Genomic DNA, 8,487 nt, shown 5'->3' on the forward strand with positions numbered 1-8,487 from the left:
TTTGCACACTAATGGCGCAGCAACACATGGTGCGCCATTACTATTTAGTAATGGCGCACCACATGCATAGTACGCCATTAGTGTCCATATTGGCTATAGCTGTTTTTGTAGTAGTGTTTGTTGGATTATTATTCGGCAATGTCCTTCATATTTAATCGCCTTGTGAATTCTTTCCTGATACATAATGCCATTAGTAAATCCTATTCTTTGATTTGGCCAACCATGCTCTGCTTTCGAGCTGGTGATATTTACTCTTGAAACTTGTGGTATATGTTTCTAAGATATCCCGATGGGTTGAACCCTATGCCTTCCTTAATCTGTTTGACTCGAAAACTTTTCACGGGTCATACTCCTCTAGTAATTCACCCGGTAGGTTTTCACACTGAAATCATTTTTATTAGAGCAGTGAATGAATGGTCTCACATTGGAGAAGTGGGAGTCGACCTTGAACTTTGTGTTCATGCCTATGGAAACGATGTAGATCGTATCATTAAAGCTTCTCTTCAAATAAATATTTCCTTGGTATAAGTTTATCTTATATCTGGGATCTAGCATTTTGGAATCGTTGTTCCGGCCATGTTCTCCTTTTAAATACCATTTCTCGGACAAGTTGAAGTACTTGTCTTCTGCAGATCATTGCACCTATCCAACTCTTTGATCTACCGTCGAGCATTACACTATGGTATCTTAAGAATACCATGGAACTACATAACTTCTTATGAGTTCTTCATCAACTATTATTCTCGCCAATTCCAATTTCCCTCGGGTTCTGAGTTATTAGTCACTCGAGAACACCGTTAAGTGAATCGATTCCGCACTCCGATTCAATAACTCTAAGTAATTTTCGTTGCTTATGATTTAATAATCTTTCAACTCATTCCTAGCCTGATCGGCTACATCATTATTGTGCCAATTTTAACTGTACTACCTGGTCCTTCCCGGAGCACAATTTTCGACGATGAGCTAAGCTTACGTCGATTTTCCTTGTCATATCATTTCACCTTGAACAGCAAACTTGATTTCAAGTTTGTGTCGTACCTGTGCTTCCATTGACCTCTTGCTTCATCATCCCTTTGACTTGATGTCATCGTTGATCGATTACATCCTCATGAAATCTCTCGACAAAAATTGTCGTGGTCATCATCAACATTTTGAATCCTTCCAGGATACCAATCGAACTCATGATGATAAGTACCACCCTTGTTCCTTGGTAATTTGAGTTACCATCGACAACATCCTTGCCTTCTCTCCAACACAAACTTGTTCGTGTTTTGTATTACACCTTGGGTTCCTTGCCATTGAGCTTATGTTGTGTTCTACCTTGGAGTATTACCATCTGTTATGTTGAGAATGTCATGGGAATGCCCCACCTCTTAAGGATTCTTGTTATAGTATTACTTCTCGCCATCTTCGTTCATTTCTTGGTCCCCGTGTTGATTCGAATCGGAATACCGACAATTGAACTTTGAGGTGTGAATTCAAAACTTCTAGCAACCCTAATGCTTTGAAGTAAATGATCGATAGTTTCATTCTAATTCTTTTGTTCATTAAGTCACCATTCTAACATTGTTCGTGCGACCCAGCCATATTTCGGGTGCACCTGTCAACCAATGTTTAATTGTGGATGTTTTCCTCGAACATACATCATTATATCATTTGATCTAACAATTGTTATCTCCTTGTTCACATAATTGTGGAAATCCATCTTTTGTTAATCTCGATAAATTGTCGCTGAGACCATCAGCCACCTCCTCATCCTATCATTGGCTTGATGATGAACTCTTGTTTTGGAACTTGCTTCCATAGTTCATTTCCCGAGAATCTTACAATGTCATCCCGTCAAATTGTGTTGCACCTTTGCTTCTCAGACATCCTGAGTATGAGGTATCCTGACACCAATCAGATCTGAAACTCGGTCAGATATGATGGTTGGAACATTTTCCAAGAATTATAACATTGGTCTCTAAATAACCCGGTAAGGTGGTGTCTTTGCTTAGCACCCCTGGCCAGAGGACCTATTGTTGTAGTATATGTATCCTTTTATCAAGGTTAGCCATTCTTCCATGAGGAAATTGTAAGACTTATTCTATAAGTTGTTCCTGATGGATCCTTTGTTTTTCCAAAGTCTGATCTTCACCTGTTGGCCATGTCAATGCTATCTCGAAGCATGTCTATGGTACTCCAATTTTCAACAAGAACATTTGAAGCCCAATGTTAAATGTTTCCTTCTCAATTATCCAAACACCGCTGTATGGGTAATGTCATGAAATTTCTCTCCCCTTACCTAAAGAGTTTTCTACATTATATCCTGTCATGGATATCGTGCTCTGCTTGTCCTTGGGAAGGATATACCCCTGAAATATGTGTTTAAACACATTTTCCTTTCCATTGTTCTGTTTAATCTGGAAATCACATTTTCCTTTCCATGGTTTTGTTTGACCTTTCTTGGGAATTGTATGATCTAAGTAGAAATAATTCCCAACATATGCAAACACCTCGATGTACAACTCTGTCAGTGAGATCCTGTTACTGTTGTTGATGACATTCCGGTAGCCACCAATGGACGAGAACTTTGCCTATTGGACCGCCTCGTTCAATGAGCAGGAAAATGGTTCTCTTCATCCCTCGCCCTTGGTACCGACGTGGCGGACATAATTGATAGGCTATCCTCTGACATGCCTTGTTATCATGACTGTGCAAAATATCACCGCCCTTTCTACTTTTAACCCACATGCTGGGCCCATAACCCACAGGTCCCAGGATCGAAACCTGACTGTCCTGTATACCCCTATCTTCAAAGTTATTCCTCATGATTGGCTTCTTATGAAGATCACCAGCCACCTTACTAGAGATGATCTAATCTGGTATCAGACGCGATACTTATTTTCGTTGCTCTGGACCCCTTCACTTTGTTTCAGGCATCGAACGATTGCCTACCCGCTCGAAACATCTCATGGTACTTACTTACTTTGCTCTCGATATTGTCTTAAGTTTCCATTCGAGAGTTACTTTCCGCCACCATCCCCGATGTTATCAACCAGATAGCTGACCTTTCAGAGGTCCGTTTTTCCGAAGTTACCCCTTGTCCTTCATACGTACAATGAAGACTCCAAAGAAAAGATGACGACTTCATCATGATGACCCGAAGCCGAGGTATGAAGACATCAACATTACGGATCGACCACTTAAAGAAGAGCAACCAAGACCGAGAAGGCTCGTTAGAATTTCGCGACCAAATCCCTTCCCCCTTACTTCCCCTCTTAAATCTCGGGACGAGATTTCTTGTAGTGGAGGAGAATTGTGACGCCAGGATAATTAGACTACAGTAAAACTCTGCTAATGATGCCACTGCACCTTTGTTACTGTTGCTAATCTCTCGTTAGTTCAAAACCGATTCAAATTCAAATTTGAAATTAAGTCAAACGATAAAAGTTTTCAAACATTAAAACAAAAATGTTCGGTTTGTGCCCAATATTACATAGTTAATTTGGTGAAGAAAACACATGCTTAGAAAATGCATAAATATTTTAAATTGAATTAAAACAGAAAAGGAAAATAAATAAAAGAAACAGGAAAAAAACTAACAAAAAAAAGGAAAAGAAAAGCAATCACCCCCACCACTTGGCTCCGGCCTAGCAGGCCACCGGCCCAACTGGGCCACGACCCACCAGGCCGGCCCAACCGGCCCACCCCTCGCTTCCCCTTATCCCCCATAACCCTAGCCCACCACCCGCAGCACCTCCCACTCCTCCCCCACGATCCCCACGCTCATCTTCTCCTACCCCCGATCCAGATCGGGATCGGGGCACTCCCCCCCGACGCCGCCGCCCGGTGCCGCCCCGGCCCCGTCGCCGGACATCGCCTCGCCCTCGTCCATCGCCGCCCGGACTTCCTCACCGGCCTGCTTCATCTCCGTCGCGACGTCCCCATCCCCCCACCACGAGCCCCGTTGCCTAGTCCCTTACTTCCCCTCGTGAGCCCCCCCTCTCCTCGTCTCTCGCTCGTCCCTACATCGCCGCGCCCCGCCCCGCCCGGCGTGCCCCCGCGCGCGCATGCCCGAACCTTGCCTCGCTCTGCCGCTTCACTCGCCGCGGCCTCGTCCCGCGCAGGCGTGCGCCAGCGCCCGCCGCGGCCACCACTCAGGTCGCTCGTCGCGCTCACCGCGGCCCTGCCGCGCCCGCACCTCCCTCGCCCTGCTCCGCCTTGCCGCCCGCTTTCCCTGCTGCTCCCCGGTCACCGCCCGTCGCCGCCGCCCCTGGCTTCTGCTGTTGTGCGCCCCCGCCCGCCCCGCCGCTCCGGCCGCCCCTGGCCATCGGTTTCCCCCACGGCGCCTTGCCGCACCCGCCGGCCCTCGCATTGCCCCACGCCCTCGCCCGCTTCTGCCGTGGCCGCACCGGCTCCGCCCGACAGTGGCCCCGCCGCGGCCTCGCCGCTGCCATCTCCGGTGCCTGGCGTCGGCACCCCCTCCGCACCCGCTGATCGTCACCCGGGTCTGGCACCTGCAACGCCCGCCCCGCTAGTCCCCTGGCCCTATGACATGGGGGCCCCACGCCCCTCGAACGTTTAAAAAAAGAATTATAAAAATATAAATAAATAAATAAGTAATAATTAAAATGAATAAATAATTAATTAACTAATTAATTAATGAATTAATTAAGTTAATTAATGAATTAATTAAGTTAATTAATCCTGTTTAATTAATCTAATTAACTAGTTAGTTTGATTAAACTGTAATTATATTAGTTAAACCCTAACTAGACTAAACAGTCAATGACGAACGGGACCCACACGTCAGTTGACCAGTCAACTCCTCTGTTGACTGCTGACGTCATGCTGACGTCAGCATGTACTGTTCTGGATATTGTTGAATTAAAATGATTAAATAAATGCTAAAATTAAATTAAATCTTTTAAAATTAATATGAAATAAACCGTAGCTCGGATGGAAAAACTTTGTACATGAAAGTTGCTCAGAACGACAAGACGAATCCGAATACGCAGCCCGTTCGTCCGCCACGTGCCCCTAGCATAGCAAACACGCAACTTTCCCCCTCCGGTTCATATGTCCGAAAACGCGAAACACCGGGGATACTTTCCCGGATGTTTCCCCCTTCGTCGGTATCACCTCCTACCACATTAGGGCACATCTAGCACCGCTCATTGTCATGTCTTGCATCGTCATGCTTATGTTTGCATTATATTTATTGTTTCTTCCCCCCTCTTCTCTCGTTAGACACCGAGACCGACGCCGCTGCTACCCAGTACGACTACGGTGTTGACGACCCCTCCTTCTTGCCAGAGCAACCAGGCAAGCCCCCCCTTGATCACCAGATATCGCCTATTCCTTCTCTCTACTGCTTGCATTAGAGTAGTGTAGCATGTTACTGCTTTCGGTTAATCCTATTCTCATGCATAGCCTGTCATTGTTGCTACAGTTGTTACCCTTACCTGCTATCCTACTGCTTAGTATATGTGACGCCCCGAGACCGACGCTCCAGACGCCTTCCATGTTTTCGTGTGCGCCGTGTGTTTTATTTGTGTGTTGCATTCATCATTGCATCATCGCCTTGCATCGGTCATTGTTTTTCAAACATGCATCCGATCGTAGTTGCCGCGTCCCCCCCTTGCTTCCGCTGACCCTTCCGAGACCAACCTCGTTCTTCGTTTTCCCTCTTGCTTAAACCGGAGTCCCTCTTTGCACAGTGCATCGCCCCCTCGCGCGCGTCCGAAATTTGTTCCGAACCCGAACCGGACTTTCGTTACCGTTGGGTCCGGATCATCCCCTAACATCTACAAAACATCTCCGTTTTCTTATTTGGACTCCCTATCTAATTTTCTCGACCGCCCGATTACGATCGGACGGACCGAGTAACCCCTCCCCAATCCCCTACCTACTTAAATAGACCAACCCTAAATTCTAGGGGATTTGTCCCTGCCACCCCCGCCGCACTCATCTCCCACCTCGGGATCTCCTCCCAACAAGCCACCACCGAGACTTCCAAATCCATCGAACCCAACCTCCTCTGCCTCGTCCCCGCGCGCCTACAATCCGTCTGCCGAGACCCCGAGCAGGAGCGCTCGCTTCGTCTCCTCCGCCCGCTGGCCGCACCTCTCCTCCTTCCGTGCGCCTCACCTCGCGGAGTCCAGCCGCCGGACCAGCAGCGCCGCCCCGGCGCACACGCCGGGCGCCAGCAGGAACCGAGCGCCCCCGAGCCCAGTCCCCGTGCTGCCTCTCCAGCCGCCGCCGACCTCCTTCGCCTCGTCCGCGGCGCCCGAGCACCGCCTGGAGCCGCGACTCCCGTCGGACCTCCTCACTGCCTGAGGCTGCTACCTCCCCGTCGTCTTCCTCTGCAGTCCGGCCGCCACCTCGCCGGAGTACGTCGTCCGCGTCGCCGCCTCGCTTCATCTCCGCCACGATCCGGTGCCATCGACCACCCCCGCGCCTCTGCCGCCCCGCCATGTTCCTGGAGCCACGGCGCCCGCTCGTCCTCTGCTTCGGGCGACAGGGAGATGCGCCTCCCCTGCCTCGCGCGTTGACCGAGCGCAGTGCCAGCGTGGCCAGCCTCCCAAGGCCCAAGCCAGCCGGCCTGCTGCCTCCAAGTTCCAGCGCTCCCTGCCCGGCCTCCTCCTCACCGACTGGGCTTAGCCCATGGTGAGCCACCCCAAGCCCAGCTCCCCAGCAGATTTCGGCCCGATCTGTTTTTTTTACAGATCTGTGATTTTAGACATTATCCAGGAGTTACAGTTTTACAGAAAACCCCCTGTTGTTCATGCATTAATAATTAATTAACCGTGCATCTTTTGTAAATAATTTATATATGTAAATTGCTCAGAAATTTGTGTAGTTTAATATTATGCCACTTTCACCCATGTTAAAATTGTTTAAAATGTTGTTTGATTAATTTTGCTCAAATAACATGCTAAATGCTTTAATTCATAACTAAATAACCGTAACTCGGATTTTAATAAACTTCATATGTAAATGGGGTAGAAAAATGCCTAGTTTATCATGGTGCACTTCATTTTGCTGTTTAACAACATTAAAATTGCGTTTATGGCAGAACAGTACCAATCCCAAAATATGCATATGAGGTTTTCCGGTATTGTCGTTTGTTATTCCCGGTCTCTTTTAAACTTGCCTTCATAGGTCGTTTAATTATGCTTCACCCCTTGCCATGGTTAACAACATTTAATATTGTTGGTTACTTAAACAAGAGCGAACTAAATAATTAAATGTGGTGTTTCGTCAATATGCAACTCGTTGCATATTGAGCTCCACTTAACTTGTAGTATTGTTTGTTGCACTTTGCCATGGCATGCATATTTAAACCGGACATGCATCATACTTGTTTGTGCATCATGCCATGTGTATGTGGTGGTTGTTTACTATGTTGTTTGTTTCTTTCCGGGTTGCTTCTCTCGTTAGCTTCGGTATCTTTCCGGAGTTGTGAGGATTCGTTCGACTACGTCCGTTTGTCTTCTTCATCGACTCGTTCTTCTTCCTTGCGGGACCTCGGGCAAGATGACCACCCCTCGAAATCACTTCTATCTTTGCTTTGCTAGTTGCTCTTTCTATTGCCATGCTGCGCTACCTACCACTTGCTATTTTCATGCCTCCCAAATCGCCATGAACCTCTAACCTTTGTCACCCTTCCTAGCGAACCGTTGTTTGGCTATGTTACCGCTTTTGCTCAGCCCCTCTTATAGCATTGCTAGATTCAGGTGAAGATGAAGATTGCTCCATGTTGGATTATGTTTATGTTGGGATATCACAATATCTCTTATTTAAGTAATGCATCTATATACTTGGTAAAGGGTGGAAGGCTCGGCCTTATGCCTGGTGTTTTGTTCCACTCTTGCCGCCCTAGTTTCCGTCATACCGGGGTTATGTTCCTTGATTTTTGCGTTCCTTACGCGGTTGGGTGATTTATGGGACCCCCTGACAGTTCGCTTTGAATAAAACTCCTCCAGCAAGGCCCAACCTTGGTTTTACCATTTGACTACCTAAGCCTTTTTCCCTTGGGTTCTGCAGACTCAAGGGTCATCTTTATTTAAACCCCCGGGCCAGTGTTCCTCTGAGTGCTGGTCCAAACTAGAGCCCTTTGCAGCGCCACCTCGGGGAAACTTGAGGTCTGGTTTTAGTTGTACGGACTGCTCATCCGGTGTGCCCTGAGAACGAGATATGTGCAGCTCCTATCGGGATTTGTCGGCACATTCGGGTGGTCTTGCTGGTCTTGTTTTACCATTGTCGAAATGTCTTGTAAACCGGGATTCCGAGACTGATCGGGTCTTCCCGGGAGAAGGAATATCCTTCGTTGACCGTGAGAGCTTATAATGGGCTAAGTTGGGACACCCCTGCAGGGTATAAACTTTCGAGAGCCGTGCCCGCGGTTATGTGGCAGATGAGAATTTGTTAATATCCGGTTGTAGAGAACTTGACACTTGACCTTAATTAAAACGCATCAACCGCGTGTGTAGCCGTGATGGT

The sequence above is a fragment of the Triticum aestivum genome, chromosome 1D, assembly GCF_018294505.1.
Source record: "Triticum aestivum cultivar Chinese Spring chromosome 1D, IWGSC CS RefSeq v2.1, whole genome shotgun sequence".
Classification (NCBI taxonomy): domain Eukaryota; kingdom Viridiplantae; phylum Streptophyta; class Magnoliopsida; order Poales; family Poaceae; genus Triticum; species Triticum aestivum.